This window comes from Hirundo rustica, chromosome 2 (genome assembly GCF_015227805.2).
Source record: "Hirundo rustica isolate bHirRus1 chromosome 2, bHirRus1.pri.v3, whole genome shotgun sequence".
Taxonomy (NCBI): domain Eukaryota; kingdom Metazoa; phylum Chordata; class Aves; order Passeriformes; family Hirundinidae; genus Hirundo; species Hirundo rustica.
The window spans coordinates 23845469-23869173 of record NC_053451.1 but is presented as its reverse complement, the minus strand read 5'-3'; the positions used below and the strand labels follow the sequence as shown (position 1 = coordinate 23869173).

Here is a 23705-nt window from a genome sequence, read left to right as displayed (position 1 = left end):
TTCCAATAGGAGGGGCGCGTAGCGGACTGGCTTCGCCTATCGAGGACTAGCCGCGGGTCCCGAGGAGGGGGACGGGCCCAGAAGGCGGCGGGAGGCGGGGCCCGCCCCTGAGTGGCGGCGCTGCGAGCCAATGGGTGAGGGGCGGCGGGGCGGGGGGGCCGGGGGCCAATGAGGGGGCCCTGCGAGGCGGCGGCGGCCGCCTCTGAAAGTGCCGCGAGCCGGCGGCGCCCAGCGCGGGGCAGGGGAAGATGAGAGAGGTACCGGCGCTTCCGGGGTCAGCGCGCGGCCGGGGGCGGGGCCTGCGGGTGCTCCGCCCACCGGGGGCGGGGCGGGCGGGGGTGAGGGGCGGTGAGGGGTGAGGGGCTCCGGCGTCCCGGCGGGGCGGGAGAGTTCGTGCGCCGGGAGGGAGCGGAGCCGGTGGTCCCGCAGGCGGGACGGCTCGCACCCGCCGCCTCCCGGAGTTTTTTCTCCGTCCCGAAAAAGTTTGGGAGCCGGCGGGGCCGCTCCCCTGAGGGTGAGCGCGGCCGGAGAGGGAGACTTGGCAGCGACATTCCCCCCGCTTGTCCCCCCCCGCGCTGCTCCTCCTCCTCCTCCCTCTCCAGCCGCGCCGCTGGGAAAAGTTGGCGGCGCTCGTTTGTGAGCGAGGGTCGGGCAGGGAAGAGATGCCCCAGAACCGTCTGGACACAATCCCGCACAGTGTGCTCTGGGATGACCCCGCTCCAGCAGAGAGGTTGGACCGGATGACCCAGTGTGGCCCCTTCAACCTCGCCCAGCCCGTGATTCCCTGGTTGTGAGAGGGCAGATCATGGGTATCCCCCGGGAGAAAGGCAGTGCCGGTGCCCGGGATGCCCGCGGGATGCGTGGCGAGAGCCGGGCTGGGGAGGAGCTGCTCGTCCTCCCGCACCGAAGAGCTCAGCTGCTTGGGGGTTTTTTTGGGTTTGGTTCGGTTTTGATGCCGTCCCCGAGGGCTCACGGAGCAAATCAGCTGTTCCCTGTTTTCCCCGCCGAGGCTCTGGCAGCGCGGTCCCACCCGCGGAGCGCACCGCGCGTCCGACAGCGCTCCCGGAGCCATCGGTCCCTTGTCCTTGCTCCCAGCGCCGGGCAGCCGCCTGTGCCGAGGGGACAGGGCCGTGTGCCCCGCTCTCGGTGTCCCTGTCCGCAGGGAGGGGGCTCGGGTTTGTCCGTGGGAGCGCAGGAAAGAAAGGGACTTGCAGGCTGAGAAGGAAACGGGCTGCCGCGCTGCCCGTCGTGTTCCCTGGCTTTGCGTCCTTCTGTAGCCGAGCAAGCCGGTGTGTCTCGGGTTAAAAGCCCGCCTGTCAGCCTTGAGCCCTCCGTGCTGAATGGCAAATGGGAAATTGTGGGAAAGTAAGACTCGCCGTCGAGTAAAGTAAACTAATGTTCAAAGCCTGAAGCTCGGCTCTCTGGGCAGAGTAATTATTTTGGAGCAAAAAGTGTCTCCATAAAAGCTGTTATTGTCTACAGCTACTGGATCGCAGTCCTGAAATCCGAGCGCCTTCCTGGGTCTTTCTGAATGCCTGGGATGTGCCCTCATATATAAATGTCTTTAGAATTTACGGGGCTGAGGTTGTAGAAATGCAGAACCATTTCGCATCTGTGAGTCTCGGGGTGCTTTGCAAGAAAGAGTAACTCAACACAAAAATAAATCTGTGATAGGAAAACACAGTATCCTTCTCTTACACACACAAAAACCCCGCAGAGGCAAGAGCCCTTTCAGCTGTTCAGAGGATGCAAAGAGGACACAGTACTAGAACTGGCTGGGAGGATCCTTCCCTCCCCTGTGGAAAATGTGGTATTTGTCAAGTTGCAGTTTTCTGCAAGAAAGTTCCAGTTTTATTGGGGAAAAAAAAGTTACATTATTCTGACCAGAAAATTAAAGTGATGGTTCATGGCTACCTGCCTTGCAGACTTCTGTCAGTTCTACTTTCTGCTTACAGGGAGAAAGCACAGTTAACAAAATATTCCCATTACATAGTTCCACATTTTATTTTCCCTGTTTTCCCCCCTTTAAAGGAATTGCTTGGAATTTTTTATTCCACAAAGGACGTGAGAGTTTTACTTCTTACTCTGAAACGCAACTAAATATTTTTTCATAGCACAAAAATTCCAGTATTTGGCCAGCCCGATTCAAAACTTCTGGAAACTTGGGGCCAGATCTTCGGCTTGTACAAACTGGCTAGTTCCATTGTGTTTAGTCCACAGAGGATTTGGCCCTAGTTAATTAATGGTTCACTCGAGGTCATGCAGCGAGTTGATTTTTAAAGCTGGAGACTGAATCCAGAGCTGTTATTATTCGATCCTGTCATATATCTTGAAATTTACTGCACAACGTTATAGTTTTCTTAGACAAGCTGGATTAATAAGAGGCAGAATCCACGAGGCTCTGATTGCAACTTTTCTTGAAAATCATGTTCTTAAAAAAAATCTATTCAATCGTGATCTTACTAGAAGAGCGAGTAAATATGTTGTAATTAGTGCATAGGTGACACTGACTACCGAGGGAGAGAGAGGCCTGAAAAACTGCTTTTGTTATTTAAACCTTTCTTTCAAAGTACAAAAGCATTTGATTGGCACTTCACTGATTTAATAGTCCATTTGTAATGCAGGAAGAACATTACAGAAAATTTTAGCATTATTTTAAATGTCATCATTTAATCTGTAGGTGTTTTTAAAAAAATCCTCATTTCTAGGAGGAGAAAACTTTCTGATAGCATGTGGAATCTGTGACTAGTCGGTTGTTAAAGCTGTGAATGCCTAGGGTCTTCCAAAACGAAATGGTTTACGAGTCTTAAAATGTATCTTGTTTGTTGTGTTAGCACAAAAGTAAAATACAAGAAAAATCCTTCTGGCTGAGGATTTAATGTTTGGTCTTACTATGATGTAACATTAGGAATGGAACTTTAGCCCTCTGGTTTAAAATCAGGGTTGCCAGCATTCATATTAAAGGGAAGAACTGCTCAGATCCTGTGCAGCAGCAGTGCTAGATGTAAGAGATACCAGCTAGCCCATTCGATCATCTGAATTTAAAGATGTGGTCTTTCACCTGTACTTGCATAAAGATGCTTTATGAAGGTAGGTTTTGTTGTTTTTTTTTTTTTTCCTGTTTTGCGTATGGGGAAGATACAAAGGCCAGAAATCCAAACAGACTGGCTGCACACACCCTTTTCCCCCAATGCCGCTGATTTTTCAGGGAACATAAGACTTCATAAAGTTCATAAGGGCTTGTCTCTGCCTTCCAAATGTTTGAGGAGTGGCTTCATTGCTAAAATTTTCTATGCTAGAAAGACCAGAATTAAACAGCACTGAAATGACTTCCCAATGTCAAAGAGGCAGAGTTTGAACAGACCTTCTGCCTCCCAGGCCACAGCTGCACCTATTGGCTTCATTGTCCCATCCCTCCTACGCACATGCATGCCTGGCATTGTTTTGGAAATACAGCAGAAACTTGATAATTCAAACTGATGACTCGGAGAGCCACTTGTGGAATTAATTTATTGGGTAAATTAATGACTAGATGTGCAGGCAGATTAAAAAAGAAAAAAACCCACCAACAAAATGGTGTGTCATAGTGTATGGCTTTTTCTGTTACCTCAGTGCGATTTATTTGCCACTGCATGAATTGAGTATCCTGGAAAATATTTTGTTAGAAATTTTGAAAGTAAAGTCTTAAATCTCAGCGTGGTTTTGTCCTTGTTATGTAAATCTGTGAGGGGAATTGGGTTTTCAGCTTTTCAATGACGAGTTATAATTTGGGATTAGAAATTAATCCATAGCACCTATTTTGTGGCACAGGATTTATAGCATGCCTCAGAGGTTAAACCATAGCCTTCGTATACTGATCTGTGCTGTAGGCTTATTTGATTTCGGCAGGGCTGCCTGCCTAAGACAAATAGGATTTGATCCTTGCTGGGTAACCTTGGTCAAATTCCAGGCGGCCCTCAAGACTTACTATTTCCATCTTGGTATTAGAAAATAAGTGTGTTCTTTCTGTTTATTTTTCACAGGGCCTCAGTATTGTTCAGTATAGTTTGTCGTGTGAGGCTGTAAATCCCTGCAAGCGAGGTGGAACTTTAGATTTGCAAACTGTTCCCAAATGATTGCATGTGTATCATGGAGGAAAAGGCAGTCCTCTAGCCAAGAATGGACAGACCTTATCGAGTTTAGCTCATTAAGATTCCAGAGTGACTGCAGATATTAATGTAGAAGATTCTTTAGGGAAAAATAATTATTTTTAATTTGTTCAAAGTACCAAATTAATGTTAAGTAAGCAGATTTCATCTGTAATTGCCTAAGAAATCTTACCAGCAGTTCAAGCTATCTGAAGAGGTATTGCAGAGAGTGTGCACAAATCATTACAGTATTGATAAACAAGCAAACAAAAAAATACAGTGTCTCAAACTGACAGCTATTAAGTCAAATTTGCTTGTTTACCCTTACATAGGTGTGCTGACCCTTGATCTTGGGTATCACAAGAAGCCAAGCAAGTCAAAATTCAGTTCTTCGATTTTCATTAGCAGTATATTCACTGAGAGGAATCATTGAGCATATCTGAAACAGAAGAAAACAGTTGCTAATGATCAGTTTGCACAACCGGAGGTGATTTTGGAAGGTCTGCGTTGTTTTGGGAAGTCCTGTGTTTGTGGCCTGAGTAGGGTGAGCAGGGGAAAAAAAAAAAAAAAAAAAAAAAAAGATTTTGGTGTGTAGATCATTTTGTGCTTACTGATATCAAAGGATCTCAGATTATACACTGATTTACCCAGATATTCACAAAAGATGCCTCAAGGAGTACCAGGATAAGACTTTATGTTATCAACTTTTCTTGTAAGAGAAAGTTCTGATTTTGACTCTTTAACAGCTTATTCAAAGAAATAACTATTCCTTCATCTTTCCTTATTTTTTTAATCCAATATGGGGTCCACCCCAGTTATTGCTTCTTACATTTTCTTGAAAGCATGCTGAAGACTGAGTACTTCTTTACTGGTCTGGATTCCTGGCTTAAGACGTGGGCCCCATGAAGCTCTCTGCCACAAATAGCGTATTTGACTGTAGGGAAAAAATTGCTCAGTCTTTGTTTCCTACCTGTACAACAGGAATAATACCATGTACTGTCATCACAAATATTTGCAAAGGTATGTACGCAGAGAATTTCAAAATGCAGCCATCAGGGTTATAAATAATATCTAAAGTAATAATTTCAGATGGTAGGTGCCAATTTTTCCATTGGCTATTTGGTTTGATGATAAATGCCAGTGTCAGTAGTTTCATAAACTTTGGTGTAGTTATTCTGGGTTTGCATCAGAAAACAGAAGGTGGCTTAGACATGAATTTCCTCTTTGAAATAACTGAAGTGACATCAGTGGAATTATACAGGAATGATTTTGGCATTGATACTGCTGAAAGACACAGTGCTCTCTGAGTGTTTTGGCCTCATACAAAGTGAGCTGTATTAGTAGTACAGGAGTTCAAAGCTTTGGAATTGTAGCCTCCCCTTCACCATTTTAAGTTTTCAAGTACTGCAGCTAGGAAGTACTGTTTCTGGTAGAACTTCCAGAAAATTTAAAAATGCGTGTCTCCCACCCAATTGTAACTGTGCACACGAATTACTTAATTTCCCATATGACTTCTAGCATATCCGTTTGACTAAAGCTTAAGAAAGTAGAAGTCTTAAAGCATTTTTGTAACAAACTCCAGTCAGACATCTAGGCTGCTTTTCTTATACATAACACTTTCTATTTCCAGACACTGTAAATATTGGCCTTCGGAATAGCTTTGTGCAGTGTTTACCCACATCACTTTATGGAAGATGAAGAAAGCAGAAAATACCCACTGTTTCCAAAAGTGGTGATAATTTTTAACTGCTTGTATTTTTGTATGCATCTTTTGAGACCCTTTTGAGCATTTATTTCCACCACCACTGGTTCTGGACACTTCCCTCTCCCACTGGTGCTAGTTGTAAGTTGCAGTCATTAAGCATAACTACCTCAAGGTAGATATTAAACACTGTCAAAACTCGTGTAGAAGCTACAACTTTTAGGTGCGGTGGAATCAGGGCAAAGTTCTGGGAAACAGGTTGGAAGTGACTGAAGTCTGGGCCTCTAGAAAAGCTGTCATTCTTCTCTATTTTTAAATGTACCAGAATGAAATTAGGGATTGAAATGGCAGGTGCTGCTGTTCTTCTGTTAAAAGTGGCAATATCTGTTTTGTTAAGCAGTTTTTTGTTTCATAACTGTAAAGTAAATAAAATCTTTGTGCTGTTTAGGTGGAGTTTAAATGTGGGGTCCAGATTGTCTCCAAAACAATTTGTAGGACTTCTCCCCCATTGTAGTGTATGAATAACACCCACTGAACTCAGTGTGAGGGTTTTTTTATCGTGTGGCTGAAAAGAAGGGTCCCTATTTATAGTATTCAAACGTTGGCAGGTGCAAGACTGGTGAGAAATGTTAGTCTCACACATACAAACTAGTTGTTTAGGAGAGACTTCTACGTGGTGGGAGCTGCTCCTCGCTGGGCCGCTAGAATCAACAGCGTTGCTCAGTGGCTGTCTTCTTGTTGAGATCAATCAGCTTGCATTTCCAGGAGGGTGTGTAATGAAGAAGGGCCTGATGGTGCTGATTGCAGTAATATACATAGCTATGGCAGCCTTAGCTATTATTTATAGAAGTGCTAATTATATCAATAGAAATAGCAATATTAATACTGTTAAGTGTCAGAATCCACGCTTGACAGCATGAACTAAACACAACTACTGTGAAACAAAGCAGCCAGCTTGTCTCCGTTGTCAAACCACCAATATGCATTTCAGGAAGAGTACACACCCACCTTAATTGCTTGGGGTCTCACCATTTTTGCTCATCTTGTTATATCACTATCATTTCAAGCTGAAAACTCACAAGACCGGCTGTTCCCATGAAGTGTAGACTGTATTCAAAGTCAGTCTGGAAAATTCAAACTGTGACTAGAAGTGTTACAGTGGATTCCAGTTTAAAGCTGTCATCATACAATGCTGGAGACTGTGAGTGTCTTGAAGTTCAGAATCTGACCAAACTTTTTTTTTTTTTTTTTTTTTTGTCTGTATCCTACCACTTCTTGTTTACAACATAGTTGGTGAGGACACACGTCGATTTCAGTACCCACAGTTACCTTCAGACTACGTTATAGCCAGCCTTAATTGGCATCTTTTAAAGGGCAGAAATCATATTACCAAAAAAATAAACAAAACTAAAAGAAAACATGAGCATATTGAGACTTATTGTCTGGCTGCTTTTTTAACATTTAAAATATGCTTGATTTCCTGTCACAGCTCTTGTTACATCTGCCTACCTCTTGTGACAGTGTTTTAGACTGACTTCCCACAGGAGCTTACAAATCAAGCAGGTTAATGTCTTCATTAAAACTGAATAACAGTTTACTTTGGGAAAAAACATATTAAATATTTCAGGATATTGAACACCAAACTACTATTAAGCTTTAACTAATATATTTACTTTGCTGACACTTGCTCTCCGGTGGGACGTGTAGCTCAAGTTAATGTCACTCGAAGTGATGTTTAAGACTTCATGAGAAAGTGTTTCCAATCCCTTCTAGATGTTTTTACTCTAATTCTATCACTCTGTACTTGAGAAAAAGTTTTAAATAAGTTATTTCAGCAACCTGCCATCCTTATTTTGGAAGTGTACTGGGTATAAATGTCTCCTTTAGAGTTTTAAATAATCCTTTCTATGTCCTAGATACATGTGGTGCATTGTGTAAAGAGAGTAATGGGCTGTTGGCCTCCGGACACGTAAAGAATGTCCTTAGCATGCTCTGCCTTTGGGAGGAAAATGCAAAGATTGTTGCAAACAGAAAAGGTTTGGGTTTTGTCACCCATGACTGCGATCTGCCTTAAGGCATGACTAATTTTGTGGATCAGGGGGATAGAAATGGAGGCACATGGCCAGTAGGTCAAGGTTTCTCAGCTGGCAAGTGGAGATAATTCTGTGTGGGCTGCTGTCACTGCAGAGCTGGGGGCTTGTGTCGTTCTCACTCTCTACAGAATCTATTTGCAGTGATGCCATGTGGGACACAGGGGCATCCCATCACTAATAGGAATAGGGTTTGTTTGGGTTTCTTTTGTTCATGTTGCAATGCAAATTCTGTTGGTGTAATTTGCTTTATCAGCTCTTTTGTTTTTGTTGGGATTTTTTTTTGACCTCTTCATTTGGCAGTCCTACAGTTTACTTATCTATTATCAGAGCTATGTCAGACAGTGATGCGTCATTCTTTCTGGATCCTACTGCAGCAGCATCCCAGTACATGATGCAATCAAACAACATTCCTCCAGATTTAGACCAATCCTTTTGAAGTTTGTTAATGTATCCAAAATCAAAGCCACTTTCAGTTCTATGCCGTAAGAATGCTGATACTCTGTTGTAACCCTTCCCATCCTAGGTCTGTAATAATCCTGGAACTCTTCTGACATCCCTTTAGCTCTGTGAACAGGTGATCTGTGAGTAAATCTCCCCGAGGAGTTACAAACTTTCTTGAATTATTTACATCTGCTGTAGGAATTCTGTCTTGCATTGCATACTGGGCTGATTGCATAGATGATACAAACTGAGTGATGCAGAAAGAAATGGAGGATGTGCCTAGAGCATAAAGATATGCCTTAGATTCATGAATACATTACATAAAAAATAATTCCTACTATAATGCTGCTGGCTTTTGTCATATTAACTATAGGGAAGAAAACTGTCCACAAAACATAGGATCTTGATTATAGCCATAAAGAAATTGTTGAGAAAGATGAATGGCTTAGAGAATAATTTATGCAATAGAACAAAAATAAAAAGCCTGCTTTAACTGCTAGTGGGTATCTGAAAGACGTCATTGCTCAGTGGTGATGTTCTGGAATATAATGAACACTAGCCTCATCTCATTTGGCAAACACGGTAATTCCTGGTAGGACAGCAGATAATTAATGAGTGCACATGGAATATGAATTGTTTTTTTTTTATTTTAACTCGTGGTCACAATGCATTTAAGTTTACTAGAGTAGAAAAAAGTAATTATTAACTTTAGTAGAATAATTCTGTGGGGCGCTCCACTTTTTGAATAAACAAATACGGATCAATATTTTCTCGAATTTACTGGTCATGCACATTTATTCTGTATATTGTCATTCACTCCCTTTAAGTAGTTCCGCGTGTCACATTTTTGGGAATTTTACATTTGTGGTTTGAAAACAAAAATTGTTGTGCCTAATCCTGCCTTGCAAGATAAATAAGATAGACCTGTTTCTGTAACCACAATGGCTGAGTACTTGTACTCTTGTGGTGCAAATATATACTCAGGTTCATGATTTGCTTTCTGAAAGGCCTCGTGGACATTTGTTAAGGCTTTGCATTTTGTTCCAGTAAAATGTAACATTTTGGTCAAAGGGCGTTGACTTTAATGGGACAGAAGTTACCAAAAACTAAGGACTGAGATGAAAAGGGTTAATAATTGCCCTTTTTTAATGATGGCTCATCTTGGTGCCACTGGGAGACATTGACCCAGCCTTGCTGTCCTGCCCCAGTTCTGTGGATGCCATTCACTGGGGCTGATAATGTGGTGCTTTTTACCCAAGCAGCGCTGCTCCTGGACAGCATGATGGACCTGACCCGATAAGCGTGCTAACTCCAGATTCCCAATTTGCATTGATGGTATTTGCCTGTGTACATTCTGACAGAAACTGGGGAGTCCCAGATGAAATCCGTGCCCCATCCACTGCTGCTGGATGTTTTACTGCTGCTGTAAGAGAGGTGCTGCATCAGGAAGCTTTTCGTTAAAAAGGCAAGTCAGGAGAGATGTGAGGGGAACAAAAAGTTAGAATTTCCACTGGTGTAGTTGCAGACCAAGACACGGGAAAAATTAGATGATTTTATTGGGATAATCCAGGGAAAGGAAATAGAGGTTTTCAGAGGCAACTAACTCCCACTAAAGCAAGTATGGGAGTGATGTGCCAACCTGCCATTTGTGCCTTTGAAAATTTCCCCAGGGAGTCTATTGTAGAGCCAAGCATAGAACTCTGATCTTCAGTCCCCTACCAGACAATCGTTCCTTTCTGCTTTAAGTGTTTTTAATTGAAAAATACCATCTGAACAGGGTCTGTAAAGAATTACTTTTCCTCAGAACCTCCAAAAGAAAAGCAAAATGATGTGCTGCAGCAATAAATTAACTGGGGATCAAAATAAAAACCACAGTCTTGTTATGAAAACCAGAACTGGTGGGTAAATACTGTGAATTTATGACACCACTGGAAAAATAAATCCACTCTGGCAAATGTTAATACTTTTAGAACTAAAGATTTTTGGTTTAATTATTAAACTATTCAAAACTCTTCTAAGCAGACTTCACATGCAAAAGCTACAGAATGTTTAAAAAAACATACAGAAGTTCATCCCTTGCTTTTCTGCAGGCACTATTTATATCTATGCCGGTGTTCGTTTCAGAGGAGAGCATAAAACTGAAGTCCACATGACCCTATCTTTCTCTGCCCAAACAGCAGTAACACTTTCCCTTTTATATAGTGTTGTACATATATTCACTCACACGTTCTCATCACTTTGTTAGGAGGTAGACTCTTTTCCCGTTTTGCAGGTTGGGAAACACTGGCAGAACTCAAGGTTACACAAATACAGAGAAATCGTGAGAGTCAGATTACGCTGCTGGAGTGACCCATGTTCAGGCCACTCCAACACGTCCCCTAATAATATTTTACAAGCCTGAGCCATCTGTGTGTGATGAGATCAGAAGTAAGGAAGTCTGTAGTTGCCAAGAGAATTTTAGCAAGCAGAATTGTACAGCTACAAAGAAATCCTACAGCATCAACAAAGGAAGCTCAGAGAAATATTCAGACTGAGCTCTTTTTGATTCTTTTAATTGGAGACTGTTCTTGTTAAATTTTAAGGGTTTTTTCTTCCTGTTGCACACCTAATTGTTAATGACCGTACTGTGAGCTTTGCATACATTATTAGGAGTCTCCAAATGGCTAATCCCGTGTTTTGTGAAAGCAAGAGGACACTACTGCTGCATGTCTCTATGCACATGGAGGGGTAGTCAACCCCTACATCTTGGCTGCATCCCAGTGGTTTGGCTTCCTTTTGACCTCACAAACACACACACAAAAGCTCAGAAGTGCCCCAAACAAGAGAGCCCTCAGGAATTCCATCTACTTTTGATTCATGGACTTCTTGCTATGTGTGAACTCCACATCAGTAAGATGGGCTATTACTTACGCCTTCCTCCTTTTACTTAGTGTAAGATGAACTTCACAAAACCAAATAAATACAAAGTATAGGCCTTTCAAAAGCTCTCAGCATCAGTTTCACTTTTCTCCCTTTGAACACAACTGGGACTTGACTTGACTGGAGGTGGAATTAAGCCCACATTGAACGTTTTCAACACTTGCAGTCATAGAAGAATTTATAATTGTACAAAAGGGATTCTGAAGTTCTTCAAAGGATATGAATCCTTAGCTCTCAAGAATGGTTCTGATTCTGGAACAGAGTCTCTTGAGCTGCTTTCTTGGTTACTATGGGTTAAGTGCAAGTAGGCTTTCTCCCAGTTTGTTTTATTAGAAAATGGTATTTATTTGACTGTGGTATGCTACCTAAAATTGTTATAATTTGTTTCTTTATTTCCATAAACATTTCTCTGTTTGTTTTGGAAGACTGGTTACTTAAAGGGGAAAAAAAAAAAAAAAAAAAAAAAAAAAAAAAAAAAAAAAAGTAAGCTTAAAAATATATTGCTCGTATCCCATATCAAATTTTCTCTTGTAATCAGTGTATATAATTTTCCTATGCCACCAATCTAAACAAAAAAAAGGCAAACAAAAGAAAAGAGAGGGAAGAGAGACATTAAAATCTATTTTCAGGATGGCATATCAGACCACACGCACTTATGGGGTAGAATAGATTTATTATTTTGGGCAGTACAGTGGAACTTATGAGAAGCTTTCTTTTTTTATACAAAGTTAGTTCAGAGTAGATTAAAGTTTATTTCAAACTCAGCATATTTGACCTCAAGCATCATAAGAGTCATGTAGAATTGGCTCATGCTATTAAATTCCTACAGCGAACTCCATAATAATGATTAATTTCTTTCATAAACTCTCTTCATAATTAATACAGGTTTCATTGTGGGCACTGCTATTCTCATATTGATTATCTCTACAATTTAGATTGGACTCGTAAAATGATGTCTTTGTTTACTCTGATGGCCAGACATTTATTTTACTTGGATAACTCTCATCATTTGCAAACTGGACTGGGGATATTGCTATCATAGAAATTACAAATATTTCAGACCTATTCCATGCAAGAGCAGGGATAATTTTTTGACACCTGAGATTAATAATACTTTGGTGTTTTCTGATGTCTCTCATCTGAGGATCTGAGTTCTTTATGAACAATTAATTAAGCTTTAAGACACCCTTCTGAAATCGGAAAACATTACTAGCCTCCTGCACCAGATAAACTCATATTTAGATGTGTTGACTGACTTAGTTCAAGTCACCTGTCAAGTTGTCTGCATTCAAGTTGGATAAAACCCATATTTTCTGGTTACTATCTTATCCTTCAGTCCTGAATTTTTCTCACCTGGCATGACAATTTTTGATGTGGCATAGTTCCTTTTTGCAAAATACACATTTTAAAAAATTGTAATAGCTGGGTATGCTTTAGCTGCTTGAACAAGTGTAGGTCTTCCTTGTTGCTTGTTTCTTTTCAAAAATAATTTAATTTTATTTCTAAGAGCCTTTCATAAACTACAGTAAAATCAGTAGACTTCTAAGACTCTAATAAGCCCTTGTAAAAAAACCTCAAAACAAGACTTTTTAGTTGGAAAAGTAGAAAATAGTGAATGATGGTATGGAGAAGGTAAAGAGCCATGGATTTTGTAACATTACCCTGTGCACTCTATGCTATGTTGTGCAAAAGGTGAGCCTTACTCTGAGTCATGTGTATGTTAACAATGTAAATCCACTTTATTGCAATATTAAGGGAAACCCTTCTGATATAACTGGGAGATCTCAAGGGCTGGAGCAGTACATTTTGTTTAGTTTTGTTGCCCAGACCCTGGAGGGTCCCGAGCCCCATGGCAGATGCTGAGCTCTCCTTGTTTTTTTAACTTCAGAGGGTGCTGGGGGAACGTTGCTGTGACAGGCAGAAGTTTATCTTTGGAAAGCCTTGGAGACAAAAAGGAATTCCGTTTTTTGAGTTGAATTCAGCCATCCTGCTCTTGCCAAACCTACAAGCAGAAGGAAATGTGGATGTAAAAAGCAGCACGTATATACATATTAATGCTTCCAGTACAACATCCCCCATGCCTGAGGACAGTAAGTGCAACTGAGGACACAGTGAGGTTTACAAGAGTACCTCACATGTTGAGATGCTTTATAGTCCCCCCTGTGAATAGCCTAGCGAAAACCATATGTGAAATATAAATATACTGGGACTTAAAAATGGAGCTGCATTCCAGCCTTTTAAGTTAATTTTGTAACATGCTGCATCTGAGGGCTTAGTGTGTGTTGTATCCAATGCTAGCTGAATACTGCAGGGCTTAATAAATGCAGATTGTACTGGAGACACCAGAGGGTCTGATGGAAGACGTGCGAGGAGGAGAAGAAGACGGCGGAAATAGCACATTTTAGTGAAAGAACAAATCCGGTTTGAACCAACTGCATGCTTGCTTCCTTCGGTCCGAAGGCAACAATGAACTCCCGTTGTCATGCTGAGTCAGTTGGCAGTGACTCACGTTATCAGCCTCAAAATTGTCCAGCGTTTCATCAGAACTGGATTACACAATGGGTTTTTCCTTTTCCCTCTTTTATTTTTTTTTTTTTTTTTTTTTTTTTTTTCCCCAATACACTTTTAGTATTAATAGGCCCGTAAATCATCTGATGTTAACATGTTTCCTCATTAACTTCTACTTTTTTAATTATAAGATTAATAATCATACAACTTCCCAAAGAGGGAAGTACAGTAATCCCAACTTGACTTGAAATTCTCAAGGAAAAACTTTTGTAGTTAGGCAATTCTCTCAGTTAAAAATAAGTTAAAGCCTTTTGTTACTTTCCACAGGATATTGGCATAGCTAACATATGCTCACAATTGTTCAGCTGAGGTATGTGTTCTCTGTTGGGTGTGGAGAGAAAACTTGTATGTGGAAACAGCAGCCAATGTATCAAAGTTGAATTTTTCTACCCCAGCATGACTTTTTTTGGGTTTTTTTCTGCAAAAGCCTGTTGGAGGAAACACTCAAATGCAGTATATTATCCACTGTAACAGCACACAAATGATGTGATGTATTTTATGGGTGTATTTATACCTTGAACACAAAAAGACACCTTATCTAAAATGCAAAGTGTGTGATTCTGTACTTCAAAACAAGAACATCTTCACAGTCTCTGTAGTTCATGAAAAAATTTAGGTCTATGAGGCTTTATATCTAACTCTGCATATTGGTGCACTTCACCAGATTCTTTGATTTTAGCACCTACATTGTTACACAGTTTCAATGAAAGCGATATGAATAAACTAAAGATGTGTATAAAGTGATGCTGAGTTGGCTGGACAGCAATGCATCTGTTCTAAAATCCAGCATTTCTAAGTTCAGCCATCGTCTGCCCTAATTTAACATCTGTATTTTCCACCTGCATGATTAAATTAATTGTGTTCAATCAAATAATTTTTTTAATCACATATTGAGGGCAAAACACGTATCTTCAGTTTTTAATCTTAGACTTTTTGAGATACCTGGAATATGTTCAATGCCTCTCCCAACACTGACGTCTTATCCTGGGTTTAATCCCATCCGTCTGTGTTTCGAATCTGTCCTGGTGGCTATGAAATGGAAAGCTTCCAAGAGTCTTTGAGTAATTTTTTAATTTTGTTCTTCAGTGGTTCTAGTTCTTTGTTGTTAATTAGATCAAACCACATTTCCACTGAGGCTGTAATGGTAGTGTCATCAGCCTGTAATCTGTCAAGTCCCTCTGAAACCTCCTTCAACTGCTTTTGTAAATTTAGTACCTCTCTGTAAAGTTCCTTGCAGGGAAAAAAATGCGTGCTATTTTTTGATCAAAGTCCTTCTTGTTCTCTGTGAATTTCAAGACACTTGTTGTAAATGCAGAATCACGTGTTCCTGAGAGAAGCACTGAGAGTCTCTGGGAACCAGGGGCACTTTTTCACTCAGGTTACCCTTTCTCACTCAACTTACTCAGCCTGCTGGTGATAGCAGATTGTCTTTAGGCTCTATAGTACAGGTTTGGAAAAGTTTGGCCGTTACTTTTTCACTTAGTGTGGCTGAAATACAGCACTGAGCAGCCACATATCGGAAGCAAAAGAAATAGTTTTAAGCATTCTTGTTTTGAATTTGTTATTTCTGTCTAACCAAAAAGTAGAGACAGCTTTCTCATGAATTTCTCATTGCTGGAAGGTATCTTTTGTAACACTGTACCAACATCTGTGGTTTTCATTTTTTAATACCAGCATACAAAACATACACGTACATTTCATTGTCCGTAAACTTGTGGTCATTAGGAGATCATTTGTCATGTTCAGATAGCCAACCTGCACTAATGTCACTGTTCAATGCTGTTACCTTTTCTTTTATTATCCTCCTGTTTCTTCTCTTGGAGATTCTTGTAGTGGACAGATGAATTTACAAGTCTCTAAAAGAAATGTTTCAATCATTGCTATCAATTGCTCCTTTTGTGTTCCACTGAAGGCAATATCATTAAGACAAAATAAGGTTGCATCTGCCTTGTTAAGCAGAGCTTTTCTTCACAGCATAATCAACTGGTAAGCTTTTTTTCTGGGTCTTTAAGACACAAAGGTGTCTAATGTTTAAGAGCATCTAGGAGGCTTGGAACACATTTAAATCATCATTACAGCCACGTTTAATGATGATAATGACAGCATTAAAACATCTCACTTTCAGGATCATCAAACTCATCAGAATCCTACTTCAGTAGTTTCACGTAAAAGAACATGACATCTTGAAGAGACTACAAAAATGAATTGTCTGCATTTTTTTGAGATGGATATGAAGTCATCCTAACTTCTTGAACAATTTTGACAATGCCTACACTACACTGTTAAAGAATTATCTTGGGTTTTGTTACTTTGGTACGTACATACACTTGTTGCTTTCTCTAACTTCTCTTGAAGTCAGATAAATTAATGTTTTTATGTGTCTTAACCATTAAGCTCCAGTTTGTAATACTGGTATCTTTAATATTAACTGTGAAGCAAGTAACCTGCAGTCAGTATTTAACAGTTAGGATGGAAAACCTGTGTGAAAGTGCTGGCTTTTGTTAGACTTGCTATAGAATACTCAGATTACTTAATGGAAGTTTTTAGACACTAGAACCATTGTATGTTCAAAACTTGTTTTGTTTATTACTTTCTTTTTAGCATAATTTGAAAAAAATACTCCGTTGACTAGCAGCATCTCTCTCATCAGGCCCTGAAATGGTTATTCCCCATGTAAGTAGGAAGGCAAGAGTTTATGTTTTTTGCTGTCTTTTAAGAGGGACAGAACCACTTTACTTGTGTCACTTTCCTGTTGAGTCTTAGAATGTTTAAATTTCTCGTTTGCAGACAGAAAATAGAGCCTTATTTTTCAAGCATCACTTCTTCCTATTCTTTGTTATTTTCATGTAAACATTTCTAAGTGTCAGATCCTGAATAGTCAGCACTGGATTGTTTCTGTATCTGACATTGTAAATATAGGTAACATGACTCATGAACTCTTTGCCAAACTATATATAAGCAACCCCTGCAGCAAAATGTAATAACATCTTCCCTGGGTCTGTTGTGAGGGGCTGAGCAGGCCATCTTTGGTCAAATGTATTTCTGCTTTTGAAAAACCTCTGGCTTTGTCTGTCAGGGCTCTGTCTCACCAGTCACATCTGTGTGAGTTTTGGTTTGGTGTTTACATGGGAGAGCATGGGGAGCACCCCTCTAAAAGCCAGTGCAACTCAGATGCTGTCAGTTGCTGAAAACAGAAAAATATACTAATTTAACAGTACCATACAATTTGTGCTGCTTTTGTTCACATTTGTCGTATTTAGTGGTCCTCAATAGTTCATCGCCTTTTTTTGCCTCTGGGGATTTTTTTGTTGTTGTTCGTTTTTTTCAGTCTCTCTCACAGCTGCAAAGTGGTGTTCATCCATGTGCCAGCAGTGTGCAAGACCAGATTGTGTGAGGCTTTGAACAACCTGCTCTAGTGAAAGATGTCCCTGCCCAAGGCAGGGGGTTGGAACTGGATGATCTTTGAGGTCCCTTCCAACCCAAACCATTCTATGATGCTATGAGAACCCTTTCTGTGCAATCTTAGGTGTAGTTCTCTTAAATGAAAAATTTAGCTATCAGTTTTTCAAGTGACTATTTAAACTGTTTATTGTTGTTTTCTCAAAGATGGCAGTGCATGTACTGCTTTAAGAGTGAGAAGGACATATCGGGTACTGCAGGAAATTCCAAGAAGCTTTCTGTGGGTTGCGAGTGTGGCCGCAGTGGGAGAAATGTGTGGAGTGGTAACTGTGTGGGATGGCTGGCTCTTTATCCACCAAGTCCTTCCTTCTCCCCAAAGGGATGGTCCTAGGCCCAGAGCTCTGCTTAGAAATTCCCAGGACTTGATCTAATCTTGGGTGCGTGTGAGACAAGCAAGGACTGAAAGGCCGAGTTAGCAAGGAGGAGCTGGAGGATGAAGGTGCTAAGAGGAACAGGGTAAAGGCTGCAACTCAGCCAGGGTGTTTTACTGTGCTTTTTTTAATTACATGCCTCAATCCACTGCCCTTCCCACACTTGTGCAGATTTCCATGATAAGCCTAAATACTACTGCAGGAGATACATTTTTTGCCCAAGTTGTATTGCCTAGGAAATTTTTGAGAGCAGAAGGATTTCAGTTCAAAGTAAAACCTGTGATGTTAGTGGTGCTTATGGCTACTCCTAAAACACTTAAATAATTTCTGGCCATTTAATTGTGACAATTGAGTAATTCATGGTACAATGTTTTACTTCCAGCTTTATGGTCTGCCTTTGCCACAGTTTTCAATACGCTTCCTAGTCTTTAATCTACGCTTCTTTTTAGCTGTTGGAAAACAAACTGTAAACATCTTCTTTTACTCTAGTAGGAAGGGGTTTTTTGTTTTTTTTTTTTTTACTCCTTGAGGAGACTGAGATAACTTTATGCACTTTTCCCTTATTTTATTCCCCATTTTGCCTGTTTTGTTCCTTGATGGCTTTCATTCTTCGATCAATTCCACCAATTTTAATTGGAATTTTTTTCCCTGTCTTCTCTTGTGATAAAAAGATATTTTCAAGTAATCTCTTTCCTTAGGCCCAGTGGTAAAAGGGCTGTCTTTGGGAATTTGGACATCTATTTTCCATTAAAATGAATGGAATGAAGCCTTAGTGTCTGGCAGGGATTTGAACACCTTTGAGCTATTGTGAAGCAAGCCTTCTCATTCCTCTGAAAGTGAACTCTTATTGTAGATACGGATGGATAATCTTAAGGTTTGAGACCTGTGGATGGTGTTGTACCATGAATGTGGATAGAACCTGTAAGTCAGATTTTTGGGCTTTATTTGTCTTACATATAATGTTTCTCAGAGGACTAGCCTGTAATTATCCCAAAGAACTTCCATTAAGTATCTAACACAAAAAATTCATAGCATTTGTTATATCTTGTCTGTGCCAGAAGATGATGTAATTTATCACTTACCTTCATATTTTGAAACAGGGGTCAGACTGAGTTGACTTTTAGCAGTATGGTGAGCTGGTGCTTTTGTTCCCGGTGGTTGACTTCTTTTGCTCCAAAATTACAGCTTTAATTTAGGATGCAAAAAGCTTGTAGCCTGCTTGACTGGGAGGTTCTAATTAAAGATTGCATTAGATGTGAGCTGACACTTGTTTGTTTCCAGTCAGTTTCCTAATACAAGAATTCTTGGATGTGTCAAGCAGTGTTGACTTTGAAGACTATTGTCAGTCATTTAAATGTAGAAACTATTTGCTGCTTTACTGTTTTTTGGGGTTTTTTTTCCTCCAGAAATAAGGCCGGAAAAAGAAGAGTTACGTAGACCTTCAGCATTGTCACATTTTGATACTTGGAGCCCAGAGTACTGTTTATATTGAAACAGCAATTTGGGAGAGTAGTGTCCCATCAATTTCCTTCATTATAATCCTGTGGCTACTTTTCTCATACTTCTTTTAAAGATGCTTACATGAGCTGCACATGGTGCCTAAGCAGGCAGTCCCAGCTCTTGTGACTGAGAATAGCTGTGCTGCACCAGGTAACCATTAACAATTTGCTCACAGTTTGCCCCCACAATCCCATATCTGAGAATCCCCAGTGAATTTTTATGGTACATTGCAGCTTTGCTCTGGGAATCCCTAGGAATTTCAGGCTGAAACTCATTTGCTTACTCAGTTGGATGGATGTATGATGTATAGCTCGATATTTATGTGGGATTTCTATCAGACATGATTTTCTTCCCTTGCTTGGTGCCCTCAAATGGTTTCCTGAAGCTGGTGAGAATTCCATATAGCTATAGTGGTAGTACCTTTGTTTCCGGAACAGAAAGTGTAAAGGTATACTGGCATTTATGGTTCTAACATCTGTGATGTTATCACAGTGTGTTAAAAACAAATGTTGATGCATTCTAAGACTACAACAGAGACTACTTAAAGTCATATTTGTATCCTGATTCTTACCAATATTTTGTTGGCTTCAGAACAACTCAACAAATGGAACAGTAGGACAGCAAAGTACCAGTTAATAGAAAGTTATCTTTATTCCAACTTCTGTTTATTTTGCTGAGTTTTTTTGTTGCATATTATCAAATGGTTTCACAATGTGACCTCTGACTTTGAAACAAAACAAATTAAATGTTAGTTAGTACTGATTAGTGCAATGTTAACATTGATTCTTTATTTACTCAAAAATCAGGAAATTAACGTTCCTCTGACAAACTTAATTATGCCTAATTGCACATATATTACAAAGGGGATCTCTCATTATATAATCATAGATAATCCTGGTAGCAATACAAAATCTTACAGTCCTAGCTAATATTTGCAAAGAAAGTTTCAGAAAAGGAGCCCTTTGACCATAAAATAGTATCTGACTTGGGCTCGTTACAAAACCTGACTGAAGAGTAGCATTGAAGTTGGTACACTTTGTTTCTATTATATAATTTTGAAAATATTATGTCACCTTGTTCTGTGTGCTCTAGTTCTGCAATGAAAGGCCCTTTTGTTCAAACACAGGCAAAATAAAAGAGTTGTTTGTCTATAGGATACCAAAGCTCATTTCTGTCGGACTTACACTACCACTAACCTTGCTAGATCTTCCAAATTTTGACAGTTTGATTGAGAGAAAGGTTCTTATCTCTGTTCTTGTGTAAAATAAGACCTGAGGTTTAATTTTCAGTTATTACAACTTTTTGCTTTTAATTTCTTTGGCTTTAAATAATTACCTCTCTCATCTATTCCTTTTAAAATGGACTTCAGTTAATACTTCAGGAAAAATGCACCTCTAAACGTGTCCTTTAAAACAGCTTAATAAGCTGTGTTCACTTTATCAAAAAATATTCTCTTTTAGGCTAGGACTAAAGGACTAATTGGGACCAGTCTAATTTTTTCTAATAGAACTTAGCTTATATTAAGTAAAAACAAAACAAAACAAAAACAAGAGCAAACAACAAACAAACAAAAATCCCACAGGAGTGACCAGGATATATCTCTTCTTTATTACATCTACTTCATCTTGGTTCTTTATTCTTCAGAAACATCTTTGATTAAATGTTTCAAAGCCGATGAGTCCTGCCCACATACACACAAAAATAATCCTGAGGTGGTCTACACATAATCAAAGTTTGTCAACATGAAACTTTTATACTTAATGTTGGGGGCACTGCTGCTAGTAGAAAGGTTACATCCTTCCATGTGTTTCCTGTGCGTTTGATACTGGGCTCAGCAGTTAAGTTTGTTGTTGGAGTGGGCTTCTGAGGTTATCAGAGATAAACCTTTGCTTGATGTTTTATTCATTTCCATTGCTTTACTGAATGGTCTCACAATATTTAGTTAGCCCTGAAACAGAATCAGGCACTTTTTTATACTCACAGGTCAGAGCCACTTGATCTAATTGCCCCCAAGTCCCTGGGCTTTATGTTTTCTCTTATCTGGCAGTGGGCTTTTAGGGGCACATATCCAGAAACACTAAGCACAGGGACTTAGCAGGAATTTGGGCCCACTGAAAACAGTGAAATTGGTCCTATGGTGAAATTTTGGGCTGAAATGCTTCAAAGTGAGAAACAAGCCTAAGAGGTTTGAGCGAAAGTACAGCCTTTTCGGTAACTTACAACTTCAGTTTGCCTGGTAAATGGATTGGTTTACCCTTGCCTAGAATACATGGAGAAAAATCTCATAGAGGAACTTTCTCACAATGACTGAATTTGAGGAATATAATCCTACATCCTTAGAAAGGATATCATGGTGAAGTATTAGATGAATAATGGCACTTAGTGCTGATTCTTTCAATTAGTACAGCTTTATTGTACATACTATGGTTTGTGGTGTGGGGTTTTTTGGTTTCTTTTTTCCCTTTTTTTTTGTTTGTTTGGTTTTTTTTGGTGGTTTGTTGTTGTTTGGTTTTTTGTTTTGTTTTGTTTTGTTTTTGTTCTTTTTTTTTTTTTTTTTTTTTTAAGGTCATATATCCTTAGCCTTAAGAAAATACATAAAGAAATTTCTAATTTTAATAATTGCATTAAAAATATTCTAAAATATTTCTGATCATAATAGAGATTTTTAAAAATTCCCTGGCTTTTAAGATAATCACATAACTTTTAGAGCCTACTGAGGAGTTTTTGGATGTTTGAAGTTTCAACACTGTCTCTTTTCTGTAGAGGAGTTTTTGTCCACTTCATGTATAGTCAATAAAAGTTAAAGTATGAAATTTCCACCTTTATGCATCTGATACACTTAAATTGCATTTTTATTTTTCCAGAAATGGCTATTCATTTGGGGGGCAGTATTCTCAAATGTGATATTCTAAACTAGGAGATAATTACCTCTTGAATGAGTAGCATCTTTGAAAATGCTGACATAAATATTTTCCAGGTAGAATGGATTCATGCTGATAGGCTTATGAAAATATTCAGTTGCACCCAGAGGGTAAAATAAAAGCTTCCAAAGTATTGCTAGTGATGTGTCTCAATATTTTTCCCCATCTAGATCAGATCTTCATTCATGGTAAACTTAGTGCATCTCAACTGCTGTGGCAATCACTAGAGTTGCAGAGGTTTGCTTTGGTTTGTTGGCTGTTTTTCCCCCTCCTATTTAAACAAGGTAAAAGTAGAAATGCTGACCAGAGCTTCAGAATTTTCACTGTGGTTCATGTCTGAAATTATTATGACAGAAGTCAATAGTCTGCATCCTCCTTAACTTTCTGTGGCAAAAATAGAAATCTTTGATAATCATCCTGGTTATCTGGCAGAAGAGAGTGATGAATGTGCATCCTGATGTGTTTGTTACCAAAGCTCCTTTCATGTGATAAAACTACTTTTTTATTATTTATTGTTCATTTTGGGATGGATTCAGTGTGGATTTTCAAAAGTAATTAATCAAATTTCTAGTCCTTAAGTGTTGGCTGAACTGCAACATGTCTCAATAACGGGATCAGAGGTACCCTTGGGGAACCGTATGGTTACATAGTAGAGGGTGCACCATACAATGCAGTGGGCTATGTAACAGGATCTGACTTCATTGTAACTCCACAGCTTGCACGAGGGCCTGGCACCTTAGCTCAACAGCTAAATTGGTCACGAATGGCCTGCCCATGCAAATAAAAGTAAAATATCCCAACACCCTGTAAGTGGAGAGGAGGAGTATATACGTACAGCCGAGGCTACACGTAACTACACCTTGCTAGGAGTTAAATAATTGAGTTAAAACACAGTCTCCACATCCAGGGCAGAAAGTTAATAATAATACATGGACATCCCAAGTCTGTGTGCATGGATGTGTGAGGGCTTTTTGCATGGTTTTGGGTTTAGAATTGGAAAGCGATATGTTGGTATGACACTGTCTTCTGGAGTTGATGAAGACTCTCAGTCCCTGTAGGTGGTGATCGATATACACCAGTGCTGATGAGTATAAAAGCAAGGGATTGGCCTTGCTGGGACAAAATTTGTTACGTTGTGAGATCTCACTCTCACAATTTGCTGGTGTAGCAGTACCATTTACCCAATCCAGTACTAGAGAAATGTATGGCATGGGATGATTATGCCACAGAAACACCACTTTGCAGCCCTAACATAGGGTGGCCTAGGGGAACAGTCATTGTGAAAAGTGTTCCTGTACTGCATTACAGGTAGTGTCATCACAAAGGGAAGTGGGTAGTTGGCACACACTACTTGCACACAGATTTACACAAATCTATTTAAACTGCTGGAGACATGTCAGCTTTGCATCTGGTTTATTATTCAGGACATTTTGAGATTTAACAAACAAACAAACAAACAAAAAAAAAAAAACCAAAACAAAACAAACCCCACCAAAAACAACAGCAACAAAACCACACAGTAGAAAAGCCAGTTCTGGTTCAGTAAGTGCATCCCATTCTTGCCAGTCAGCTGGGCTGTCTGAGAGATTGATCCATAGAGGCAA

At 39.8% G+C, this 23705-nt stretch overlaps 1 protein-coding gene across 3 annotated transcripts in view; it reads left to right on the top strand.

Moving 5' to 3' along the window:
* The first annotated feature begins 204 nt into the window (after window positions 1-204).
* ZBTB20 (zinc finger and BTB domain containing 20) overlaps window positions 205-23705 on the top strand; it is a 474904-nt gene continuing 451403 nt past the window's right edge. Inside the window, exon 1 of one of the 3 annotated variants that reach the window (XM_040056379.2) lies at window positions 205-257. The gene's annotated coding sequence lies outside the window, so the exon portion shown is untranslated. Of the gene's footprint in view, window positions 258-644; window positions 731-23705 lie in introns of those variants that run through there. The other 2 variants (XM_058419419.1, XM_058419420.1) reach the window with 2 other exon arrangements.